The sequence below is a fragment of the Sarcophilus harrisii genome, chromosome 4 (assembly GCF_902635505.1).
Source record: "Sarcophilus harrisii chromosome 4, mSarHar1.11, whole genome shotgun sequence".
In the NCBI taxonomy this organism is placed as follows: Eukaryota; Metazoa; Chordata; class Mammalia; order Dasyuromorphia; family Dasyuridae; genus Sarcophilus; species Sarcophilus harrisii.
Genome location: NC_045429.1, coordinates 216910525 through 216924099, shown reverse-complemented (window position 1 = coordinate 216924099; position 13575 = coordinate 216910525). Strand labels below are relative to the sequence as shown.

The 13575-nt window shown below is 35.4% G+C and overlaps 1 protein-coding gene across 2 annotated transcripts in view; it reads left to right on the top strand.

Moving 5' to 3' along the window:
• The first annotated feature begins 2017 nt into the window (after positions 1-2017).
• CASP8AP2 (caspase 8 associated protein 2) overlaps positions 2018-13575 on the top strand; it is a 42885-nt gene continuing 31327 nt past the window's right edge. For both annotated transcript variants that reach the window (XM_023503109.2, XM_031964520.1), the window contains exon 1: positions 2018-2084. The gene's annotated coding sequence lies outside the window, so the exon portion shown is untranslated. The remainder of the gene's footprint in view (positions 2085-13575) is intronic.

The following is a 13575-nucleotide window of genomic DNA, read 5'->3' as shown; positions in this document are numbered from 1 at the left end:
ATTATCATGCTGCACAAGAAAAATCAGATCAAAAAGGAAAAAAAGTGAGAAAGAAAACAAAATAGAAGCAAATAACAACAAAAAGAGCTAAAATATTATATTGTGATCCACACTCAGTTCCCATAGTCCTTTGTCTGGGTGCAGATGGCTGTCTTCATCACAAGACCATTGGAACTGGCCTGAATCATCTCATTGTTGAAAAAAGCCACGTCCATCAGAACTGATGATCATATAATCTTGTTGCTGATACATACAATCATTTCAAACATATTTCCATATTAATCATGCTGTAAAAGAAAATTCAAAACAACAAAAAAAGTGAAAATAGTATGCTTTGATGTGCATCCAGTCTCTGTACTTCTTTCTTTGGATGTGGATGGCATTTTCCATCCCAACTCTATTGGAATTGTCTTGCATCACTGTATTGATGAGAAGAGCTTAAGCTAATCACCATACAATGTTGCTATTACTGTATATAATGTTCTCCTGATTCTGCTCTTTTCATGTAGCATCATTCATGTAAGTCTTTCTAGATTTTTTGAAATCAGCCTGCTCATTATTTCTTATAGAACAAAAATATTCTGTTACATTTAAATACCACAACTTATTCAGCCATTTCCCAATCATCCACTCAATTTCCAATTCCTTGCCACCACAAAAGAGCTGCTACATTTTTGCACATGTAGTAGAGTTTCCCTCTTTAAAAAAAAAAATTCTTTTCTTTTTCCTCTTTTATGATTTATTTGGGATATAGACTCAGTAATGAGATTGCTAGATCAAAGGGTATGCACAATTTTATAGCCCTTTGGGCCTGGTTCTAAATTGCTCTCTAGGATGTCAGTCCACATTTTTAATCAGCTGCATAGTCTTGTCTCTTCTCCCTCCTTAACACCCTTCTCCTTTTCTCAAACAGCTTCCCCTTTGTTCAGCTTGTATTACCTCTAGCTTTACCTCACCAATCAATTTCCCTGCCTCTTCTTTTCTCCAGTCTATTTTCCACAAGTTGCCAAAATGACTTTCTTACAGCACCAGTATGATCATGTCATTCCCTGATCAGTTAAACTCCCTATTGCCTCTGGAATGGTAGACAAATTGCTTTTGACATTTAAAGCTATTTTTGATCTGGCACCTTCTGGGTTTTTTTTATTACCCATTACACTTTTTTACTCACTCTTTGGTCCAGTTAAACTGGCCTTCTTGCTTCTCCCATGTTTTTTTGCACTTTGCACAGGCTGCTCTTGTTAATTTCCTCCCTCTCTCATGCCTGGAATTGAGATGAGAGCATCTTTGCTCTTAGAATACTTTAAAACTCATTGCAAGTGCTGCCTTCTACAACTTTTCCTCATTCCCCAGCTATTAATGCATTCCTTCACCTTTGCAGGATTATTTTGTATTTATTATGTATTTAATAAAAATAATCCAAATCTGCCATTTAATATAAACATGTCAGTATCATAGATCTAGTTTCTCTTCAGGTAAACTAAGGAGTACCTAATTTTTGTATTTGTCTTCTCAGAACTTAGATTAATTCCTGGAAAATAGTAGGTTTTTAATAGGAAATACGAAATGCTGGTTGATTGAATTAGCATGAAAGTCTGGGAAATCTCCACTTTATTTAATCAGTGGCTCAGACTTCCCGATAACGGCAAGATTGGATATGCTCAAATGGGCTCCTCTAGATGTTTGTCCCTGTGGTCCAGGATCCTTTAGGTCACAAACTAGTCAGAAGAGGCTGATCCAATTCGGTTATTAACTTTCGCTTTCTGCTTTCCCCAGCCGAGTAGATTCAGGCCCCGCCCCTTTCCTTCCAGCCCATGCCCCGCCCCTTTCTTTTACAATATTGACATTTGAGGGCTTGCAGGTGATAGTCAGCCCCCAAGTTTCGCGCCAACTCTGTTTTTTTCCCTTCCAGAGGCGGGAAATAAGTACGTGCCCCACGAACGTGCCTTGCGTCTTCTACGATTGGTTCTGGGCCCCGAATCCCGCCTCCGTCCTCTGAGAGGGTGCTAGCATTGGTGGAGAGATCAGCAAGACGGCGGCGTCGGGAGAAGATCTTAGGCTGCTGACCGGGTACTGAGGATCGGGTGAGTCTCCTGGGCGTCCAGAGCTGCCCACCAGCCCTTTTGCCAGGGAAAGGGGGAAACGCTGTGCGGTGGGGAGGGCAGTTGACGCGCCAGAGTACGGGGGAAGGGCGGGGAGCGGCGGATACGCTGGACGCCGAGGGGGCTAGCTGAGGGTTCGGCCACAATAGTCGGGACCTGGTGGGGGAGGTTGGGGGAGGGGCCGCGCCTGTCTGACTGACCCCGGAACCTGCTGGTAACCGTTCCCCCTCCAGCCTCCTCTTGAGGAAGCCCTTCGCCCCCGGAGCGCGAGTTTCGGATCCCCGGTGGAGGCGGCGGGGCGTCTGACAGACCCCAGCTCGGGGCCTCTTCCGGGCGCCCTCTACAACCTTCAGTCAGCCAGTGCCCTACTACTTAGTTGATCAGTCTCAGGGTGGAGCCTAGGACTAGGGGGCTCTGGATGTTTGACTTCGGGGAGGGGGTGGAGAGTGAGGAGAAGCAAAAGCAATCCTAATTGCACGTGCCTTGGTCTGGTACTTCAGTTCCCCGAGGAAATTCCATCCTAGGAGCTGGTCTTAGGAAAGGGGATGAGGATCTTAGCTTTTTTGAGTCGGAAGAGTCCTTGGAAAATAATCTAATACAATCTCATCTTTTCCATTAGTTTTAGTTAAATGCATATATTCGACTGAGTCTAATGTAGGCAAAAGTATTGTACTGAGCTTTGAATTCGAGAAATTGTAGATAATACAAACGTTGTCTTTATGGAATTTATAATATAATAGGCATATCACACATACATGCTTATAAAATAATAATATCCACCTAACAAGGTTATTGTGAGAATCAAATGAAATAACATATAAAGAGCTCTGCAAATATTAAAGCCCAAGATTTAATTTTATAGGCAGACTTGTGATTTTATTCATATAGTGAAACAACTCTAGGTGTATTGGGCATTGGGTCTGAGAAAGTGTAGATAATATAGTGTCTTTCTTAATGGAGTTTATGATATAGTAGGGAGATATGCATATATATGAATATATGTAGAAGTATGTATATATGCATGTATATATACATACATGTATGGGTATATACACATACACAAGTATAAAATTGTGTTATTTATCGAATTAGAAAAAGGCTGAAGTAAGATTATGTACACACCGATGTATGAGTATGTATATGAGATGTGTATATGCATGTGTGGATATATGCACATGCATGTATATATTTATGTATATACACATGCACATACAAGTATAAAATTGTGTGATTTACAGAACTAGACAGTGGTTGAGATAAGATTTGATTTTATGGAATTGTAGGTGTAGTGAAGGAACACTACCTTTGCATTTAATTATTTGGCCTTGCTTATTGTAATTTTCAACTAGAGAGTTGCCTGAGGCATTGAGAAATTGAGTAACTGATTCAAGGGGTCATACTACTTCCTAGGTAGAGCTTGAATTTAATTCTTTTGTGACTTATAAATTGTCTCTCTAGCCATCCCACCACATTTCTTCAGACACAAATCTATACTATTTATCTTTAGTGCAATCTCCAAGTGTGCCTTGTCTGTAAGAGGAAAGGCTTGTGGACTAAGTGGAGGACAGGGAGGGAAGAATCCAAAGCTTTGTAGAGAAAGATGGCATTTAATTTGGACATTAAAATATTTGGAGGAATACAACAGAGGAAAGGCATTCCTTTCAGTTTAAAGAATGTTTCAGAGTGCAAATGTTTGACTGAAGCATAATGGAGTTATGTAGGAAAGTAGAGAGGTGTCAGATTTGTGGGTCATTGGTGGTCACACCCTACATAAAGAGCTCTATCTGGATTTATTATATACATTTGTTTCCAGTGAAAGTTTTTGGTTTAACTTTAACATGTCTGTGATGACAAAATGGGTGTTTTAGTAGTTTTGGAGGAGCTTTTGTTCCCCCCCATCAAAGGTATTTTTCATAAAGAATTACATGCAAGTAGATGTAGTATTAAAAGTGTGCAGTTTTCATCTTATCCTTTGTGTATTTAGTATAATAATTTAATTCCTGATCATCTTTGTGGAAAAATGAAACTTGTAAACTTAGGTACAATATTGTTTCTTGTTTCTTTTGTTGTTTGCTTTGCAAATTAATTGTCTTTTGAACTGCTGCTCCTTCATAGTAACAATCATCATGGATAATGTTTATGTAGGATTTTAAGGTTTGCAGAGTTCTTATATATATCATATCATTTGATCTTTTTTTTTCAATGTTAAAATTTTTTTTTATTATAGCTTTTTATTTATAAGATATATGCATGAGTAATTTTTCAGCACTGACAATTGCAAAACCTTTTGTTCCAATTTTTCTCCTCCTTCCCCCCCTCCCCCAGATGGCAGGTAGACCAATTAAATATATTAAAGTATATCTTAAATACAATATGTGTATACATATGCATACAGTTATTTTGCTGCACAAGAAGAATCAGACTTTGAAATAACGTACAATTAACCTGTGAAGGAAATAAAAAATGCAGGCCGACAAAAATAGAGGGATTGGGAATGCTATGTAGTGGTTCACATTCATTTCCCAGAGTTCTTTCACTGGGTGTAGCCAGTTCTCTTCATTGTTGAACAAAAGGAGCTGATTTGGTTCATCTCACTGTTGAAGAAAGCCATGTCCGTCAGAATTGATCATCATATAGTGTTGTTGTTGAAGTATATAATGATCTCCTGGTCCTGTTCATTTAACTCAGCATCAGTTCATGTAAGTCTTTCCAGGCCTTTCTGAAATCATCCTGCTGATCATTTCTTACAGAACAATAATATTCCATAACATTTATATACCACAGTTTATTCAGCCATTCTCCAGTTCAGGGGCATCCACTCAGTTTCCAATTTTTGGCCACTACAAAGAGGGCTGCCACAAACATTTTTGCACATACAGATCCCTTTCCCTTCTTTAAGATCGCTTTGGGATATAAGCCCAGTAGTAACACTGCTGGATCAAAGGGTACGCCCAGTTTGATAACTTTTTGAGCATAGTTCCTAATTGCTCTCCAGGATGGCTGGATGTATTCACAATTCCACTAACAATGTATCAGTGTCCCTGTTTTGCCACATCCCCTCCAATATTCAGCATTATCTTTTCCTGTCATTCTAGCCAATTTGACAAATGTGTAGTGGTATCTCAGAACTGTCTTAATTTGCATTTCTCTGATTAATAATGACTTGGAGCATCTTTTCATATGGCTAGAAATAGTTTCAATTTCATCTGAAAATTGTCTATTCATGTCCTTTGACTATTTATCAATTGGAGAATGGCTTGATTTCTTATAAATTGGACTCAACTCTCTCTATATATATTTTGAAAATGAGGCCTTCATCAGAACCTTTGACTGTAAAAATGTTTTCCCAGTTTATTGTTTCCCTTCTAATCTTGTCTGCATTAGTTTTCTTTGTACAAAAGCTTTTCAATTTGATATAATCAAATTTTGTGATCAATAATGATCTCTAGTTCTTCTTTGGTCACAAATTCCTTCTTCCTCCACAGGTTTGAGAGGTTAAACTATCCTATGTTCTAATTTATCTATAATCTCATTCTTTATGCCTAAATCATGAACCCATTTTGACCTTATCTTGGTGTATGCTGTTAAGTGTGGGTCAATGCCTAGTTTCTGCCATACTAATTTCCAGTTTTCACAGCAGTTTTTGTCAAACAGTGAATTCTTATCCCAAAAGCTGGGGTCTTTGGGCTTGTCAAACACTAGATTATTTAAGTTATTGACTATTTTGTCCTTTGAACCTAACCTATTCTACAGATCAACTAGTCTATTTCTTAGCCAATATCAAATGGTTTTGGTAACCGCTGCTTTATAATAAAATTTTAGTTCTGGTCCAGCTAGGCCACCTTCATTTGATTTTTTTTTTTTTCATTAGTTCCTTGAAAGTCTTGACCTTTTGTTCTTCCAGATGAATTTTGTCGTTATTTTTTCTAGGTCATTAAAATAATTTCTTGAGAGTCTAATTGGTATAGCACTAAATAAATAGATTAGTTTAGGTAGTATTGTCATCTTTATTATATTTGCTCGCCCTATCCAAGAACACTTAATATTTTTCCCAATTGGTTTGATCTGACTTTATTTATGTGGAAAGTGTTTTGTAGTTTTGCTCATATAGTTCCTGACTTTCCCTTGGCTGATAGATTCCCAAGTATTTTATACTATCGGCAGTTACTTTAAATGGAATTTCTCTTTGTAACTTTAACTGTTGGATTTTGTTAGTGGTATATGAGAATGCTGATGACTTATGTGGGCTTATTTTGTATCCTGAAATTTTGCTAAAGGTACATCTCATTTGATCTTATAACAATCTTGTTAGGTAGGTGCTATTAACTCTGTTTTTATAGATGAAGAACTTGAAATTGAAGTAGTTATGAAAAACTTCCTAGCTGTAAAATCTTGGACAAGTCACTTAACCCCAATTGCGTCAGCAAAAAACAAAAAACATCATTATGACTTGTTCAGGGTCACACAGTATGATTGAGACAAGATTTATATGGGTCTTCCTAATTTCAAGTCCAGTCCTTTACATATTGTGTTTTAAGGTTGGTCCCATGGAAATAGAAGAAAAATCTACAATGACCTATATCTTATAGGGCTATGAGGGAACTTGAGAACTCAGGTATGCCAGTGATTTTTGAAGAATGCTTTCCTGTCTGTTGGTGTGCAACAAGAAGTATCCAAATCATCCTTAATATGAGAGCAAGGAGCACTGGTAAAGTTCCCACTGAACAAGAGAAGAAAAGGGAATAAATGCTGGGTGATTTGTCTATGAAAGTTCCCCAGTCACAGTTGAGGAGTTTTGAACTGTGAGACTTCAGTTAAGTCATTCCAAGCAAGTGTGTCAATGTCATTTTCTTGAAGTTAATAAAAAAAAGGTAGATTACATACACTGCTTAGAGAGATATGCTAGATATTTCAGACAGTTTGAGAAACTTCCTACATTTTGAGGTGTATCATGTGTTAAGCATGGCTAGAGTATTACTCATACAATACCTTATTTGCAAATATTTGACTTCTCATCATATAGCTTCTGTAATAAAGTAATAAATAAAGTAATAAAGTAGATACTGATTTAATGTTATATTTTTTGAAAAGCTTTAAATATTGCTCATTTGATTCTAACTCTATGAGGTAGGTAGTATTAGCTATAATTTGCAGACCTTATTAATTGATTGCATTTATATTCCGTTTAACAATTCAAATGGTGATCTCTCTCCACATTAGTAAAGTTTCATGAGTTGCTGTGCCCCTAAAATTCATCATGTAGTAGTTAGATTTACAATAGAGAGCCTCTCTATTCTCAAGTAGATATTCTCCTTTGAACAAGAGCTCTCTGATGGATTTATGGTTTGATATTTTGGTACCTCATTTGGTAGCACATACCTCTGGCAAAACTTTTGAGCAGTCTTTATTCCATAGTGAAGCTCAGAATAGGACTTGTTGGCATAATTGCCTTTCAAACCATTGATCAATCTCAATGCCTGGAAAATAATCAGTAGTCAATCAACAGGCATTTATTAAATGCCTGTTATATGCTAGGAACTGTACTAGATACTGAAATTCCAAGTATCAAGAATAGAATTATCTCTAAGATGAATCCTATTCCCAAAGAGTTTACATGCCACTTGGGGAGGCAACCATATATTAAACACATGCATCATACATGTAAAGTTAAATACAATTGATTTCAAAGGGGTTAAAAAGAAGGTAGTTGGGGAGATAAGGCACAAATAGCTAAAAAGATCAAGAAAGATGTCATGTTGAAGATGTTGCTTTAGCTTCATCTTAAAGGATGGACTCTGAGGCAGAAGGGGAAAAAGGAGTATGTTAGAGGCATAGGAAAAGGCTAGTGGTGGAGTTGGGGTATCCTGTATAAGGAACAGAGGGAAGACCAGTTGCCTGAGCAGGCAAGTAATTTTGAATAAGCCTGAAAAGGTAGGCTGGGGCCAGTATATATAAGACTTTAAACGCTAAACAGTGGAGTTGACTTGAGTTAGGGAAATCAAATTAGTAAACTGTTGTAAAAATCTGGAGGAGAGTTGGAGAAGGCTTAAACTAAAGTACCTATGGGGAGAAGGAGTGGGATGTAACATGTGAAGGTGGGAACAGCAAGATTTGGCAACTGATTGGATATGGGGAATGAAGGAATGTGAGAAGTCCAGGATAATACTAAGATTATGAATCTAAGGACAACAGAAAGATGGTAGCTCCTTCTATAAAATAGGGAAGAAAGAAGAGGAAAAAGTTTAGGGAAAAAGATGATGAGTTCATCTTTGGACATTTTGAGTTTCATATGTACCTTCCCAGGTTTTTCTGAAACTGTCACTTTCTTTATCTCTTAAGATGTAGTGATATTCATAGACCATAACTTGTTCAGCCATTACCCAATTCATAGGTAATCTTGTTTGGTACCACAAAAAAAGAGGGGCAATAGATATTTTTTATCCATATAGACTTTTTTTCCCCTCTTTCTAAGATCTCTTTGGGCTATATGCCTAGTATTGGTATAGCTAGGGTATCTAGTTTAATTAAAGTACCACAGTTTAGTGATTTTTGGATTGTTATTGTTTAGTTATTGTTCAGCTGTATCTCTCTCTCTCTCTCTCTCTTTCTTTCTTTTTTTTTTTTTTTTTTTTTTTTTGCTGAGACAATTGGGGTTAAGTGACTTGTCCAGAGTCATACAGCTAGTGTCTGACGCTTTATAATTTATACTGGGGTTTTCTTGGCAAAGTTACTGGTTTTCTCTTTCCCTTTCAACTCATTTAATGGATGAGGAAACTTAAACAAGTAGGGTTAAAAAAAACTTCTCCAGAATCACACAGCTAGTACATGTTTGAGGCCATATTTGAATTCAGAAAGATTGTCTTTTTGTACCACCTTACTGTATGACTTTGGATTTAGTTCCAGATTACTTTCCAGAAAACCTGGATCAGTCCACAGGTCTACCAATAGTGCATTGGTATACCTGTCTTCACACGGGGTGGGGGGAGGAGGGGGAGGAGTGTAGGGGTCATCCTTGCCAACTTGGATTTTGAACATGAGTTGGATCTTGAGTGCTTTTAATTTGTATTTCCTCTGTGATTAGTGATTTGCGGCAATTTTTATATGGCCATTCGTAGCCTGAATTTCTTCCTCTGAGAACTATTGTTCAGTATCTTTAACTATTTATGTACTGGATTAATGACTTTTGTTCTTAATATATTTGAATCAGTTTCTTATCTATCTTATATATCAGACCTTTATTAGAAAAAATTGATGTTTTTGTTATATTCATTGTTCTGTTTCTGCTCTCATTCCTCAGCATTAAGTCTTTCCAGGTTTCTTTGAAATGACCCTTCATTTCAAACAACACAGTGGTATTCTATGACATTCATATAGCATAACTTGTTTAGCCATTTTCCTCATTTGCTACCCCAAAAAGAGTGGTTATAAATATTTTTGTACTTATGGATCTTCTCTATGTGATCACTTTGGCAGTTTCAGCTTAGTAGTGGTACTGCTGAGTCAGAAGATAACACAGTTTGATAGCTTCTTGAGCATTATTCCAGGATGCTTTCTAGAATAACAGCAGCAATAATGGTAATTGCTAGCATTTACATATATGCATGCACTATATATAAGTATGTATTTATATATATATATATATAAATAAACATACATCCATACTCATTTAATTTCCCACAGCAACCTTTGAGATCGATGGTGTTATTACCATTTTGTGGTTGAAGAAACAAGTTGTTACAGATCGTGATTTATCCAGAGTGAAATAGCTAAGTGAGAGTCTGGAGAAGAATTTATATTCAGAACATTCTGGCTTTCCATCTAGCACACTGTCCATTATGTTTTGACATCTACCTGCCAGAATGGGTGGACCAGTTGACAGCAAAATATCTTTCTCAATTAACATTTTCCCTTCTAATTTAATCTGCATTACTTTTGTTTATGCAAAAAACTTTTAAACATTATGTAATAAAAATGGTTCATTTTATTTTTTGTGTTCCTCTGTGGCCCTACTTTTGTCACCAATTCTTCCCTAAGCCATAGGTATAAAAGGTATTTCCTTTCCTGTTCACTAAATAAGTTTATGATGTGATCCATTATATCTCTATCATAAATCCATTTGGAGCTTATTTTCGCATAGGGTTTCATAATAGTACATACCTAATTTCTGTCACTTGTTTTCTAGATAGCTTTTTATTAACAATATTTCAAGCTTTGATTCATTGTGGCAGACATTTTGGAGGATTTCCAAGATGAATAACATGTGACTGCTTTAGTAGATGTGTATGCATTTAGGGGATGACATATTATTCTAAATGATGTTACTGATTTTCTTTTTGCATAAATATCAAAAACATAAACAATGTTTCAGCTCTTCAGTAATGGAGGAGGTCAAGAATGATTTCATGAAGCAGATGATACTGTTTGAGCTGGATTTTGCAGGATACTTTTTTTTTTTAATTGTAGCTTTTTATTTTCAAAATGCAATGATAATTTTTTGCCATCCACCCCTATAAAACCTGTTATAACTTTTCCCTCCATTTCCCTCTTCCCGTACTTGTCAAGTGAGCAAATATACATTAAACATATCCAGTTCCTACAGGATACTCTTAATAGGCAGAGGTAGAGCTACAAAAAGCATTAAAAAAAAAAAAAAGACATTTAATGTGGCACTTCCATACCCTACCCCGCTAGTCTTTGTTCCCTTCTGACTTAAAGAACATTGGGAGCAAAAGCTCAGAAGTGAAAATACGCAGGACATATTTGGAAATAGCAAATACTCCAGTGGGACTGGAGAATAGATATTTGAAGAGGAGTTTCAGAAGATAAGGATGGAAATGTATATTAAAAGCCAGGTGTGACATTGGATATAAAACTAACAAATTCAAAATTTATTTGGTAGATGAGCCAATGAAAACTGAAAAAAAAATTTTTTTTACCATTTAACTTGTTGAAATATTTTTTTCACAATTGTGGTAAGATAAAAAATAATATTGATGTTGTAGCTAACAAATACAAAATTATATATTTAAAACATTTTCTGGTTTAAAAAATAAGTTTAGTAGGAAAAGGCAACTCTGGGAAGTTTTTGGCTTTAGGATTGTTTTCTAGATTTCTGATAATGTTTACCTTTGGGCTTTTTCTGAATTTATGTCTTCTTATTCCTCCTTTTTGCTCCTTAATAGGTCCAATAAGATCTCAACTTGCTTCAACTAAAGATTTCTTGATCCTTTCCTAGGGTCAAAGAGTAGGCACAGTTTAATAGCATTTTGACCTGGTTCCAAGTTGTTTTTCAAAATGGCTATGCCAATTTATAGCTCTACCAACTGTATCGATGCATCTATTTTTCTATAGCCCCTCCTTTTTTTTTTTCACTTTTCTTTTTTTATTCTTGTTAATCTGATGGGGTTTAAGGTGGAACCTTAGAGAGTTTTTTTTAAAAAAATATTTTTCTAATGATTAGTGATGTGAACCAATTTTTTCATATGAAAACTACCTATTCTTACCCTCTGGCCATTTATCAATTGGGGAATGGCTCTTATTCTTATAAATTTAAATCAGTTCCTTCTGTGTTGTAGAAATGTGATCCTTATTTGAGAAATTTCCTACAATTGCTTGTTATTGATGAGTAACTCTTGTCACTAACTTCTTTATAAAGAGTGGCAATGAGTATACGGATAAAAGAGCCACATGACAATAGATTGTAAAGAAATGTACAATTAACAGTCAGAATTTTGCATGTGATTGGGATGAATTCACCCATAAAATTAAAGAGGGTTGCTAGCAGACTCCAAGAAAAACACCTGAAATGTCAAGATTTATGAAGTGTTAAAAGAAGGGCCAGTCAATCATTAGCAATAAATAAACACCTGTTATGTGCTATGGTCAGTACCAAATACTTGGGATACAAAGAAAGGTTAAAAACATTGTCCTTACTTTCAGGGACCTCACTTTCTAATGGTAGAAGACAACATGCAAACAGTTATGTACAAACAAAGATGAATAATGCATAAATGAAAGATAATCTTAGAAGGAAGCTAATAATAATGCAAAGGAATAGTTATAAAGACGGGATTTGAAATCAATATATTAATAATAATTAGAAAACCAGGTAACTAGACAATGAAAAAGCTTTTGATAAAATATAGCACCCATTTCTCTTGCAAAATGAAAAAGCATATACATAATAAATACATTTAAAATCAAGGCCCAACAATATATGTAATGGACAGATGCCAGAATTAAAGATGTCTGTTAGTATATCAATGCCAACTTATGGGAATGAAACAAAAAAAAAAAAAGTATTTTGAAGAAAAATAAGCATAGGGAACAATTAGACAATGACTTTTTGTAGATGATATGGCAGTTTATTGCATACAAGATCCCTAAACATTTAGAAATAATTGAAAAACTTCAATAATGTTGCAGGATGTAAAATAAGATCCATATTTATCATCAGCTTTTCTCTATACTACCACTGAAACCCAGCAGGAAAAGATAAGAAAAATTACATTAAAAATAACTCTGGCATATGTGAAATATTTAGGAGTCCACTTAATAGAAGATACTGAGCAACCATATGAGTATAATTACAAATTACGTTTTACAGAAATAAAGGCCTAAATAATTAAATAATTAAGAGAAATATGTTTACTTTATAGTTCAGTCCATATATTATGGTAAAAAAAAAAGATAATTATTTTAAAATTATTTTACTCATTTACTTATGTATTGTGCTTTATTATTCAGCCTGTCAAAGGATTATTTTATAAGAAGCGGGGGGGGGGGGGGGGGGACGACAAAGATTATATAGATCAGAGGTATCAAATTTGGGCCTAAACTGCTAGAATATAGCTGGGATTAAATTGTAATTAAGTTTAAAGTGGGGTCAACTATTTGGCATAATGGATAGAACACCAATTCTGAAATCAGGAGGACTTGAGTTCAAATCTGGTTTCAGGCACTTAACACTTCCTGGCTTTGTGACCCTGGGCAAGTCACTTAACCCCAATTGCCTCAAAAAAAAAAAAGATTAAAGTGTAATTTAGAAATACTTAACAAAATAAATAAAAATGCAAATAGATAATGTTAATTTGTGGTTTTCTAATTCAGTGTGTACCCTATAAACAGTTTCTATTTGAGTTTGATATCATTGATGTAGAAGAAGAGAAAAGTCAGGAATCTTAAGGGAAATATGAAAAAAAAAAAGTAGGAAAGGTACCTAGAAGTACCTACCATGTCTCAAATTATTCTAGGGAATAGTAATCATTTGGTACTGGTTAAAAATTCAATGATGGATCAGATTAGGTGTACAACATGCAGAAGCAAGGAAAATATAGTGGTATGGTGTTTTGTAAACCCTTAAGATGACAACTATTGTTGAAAGTACTATGTGTCCCACAAAAAAGTGCCGAGAAAACCAGGTAAAACATTAGTAAAATTAATGTGATTATTTGAAGAATGAATCTTAAAATAG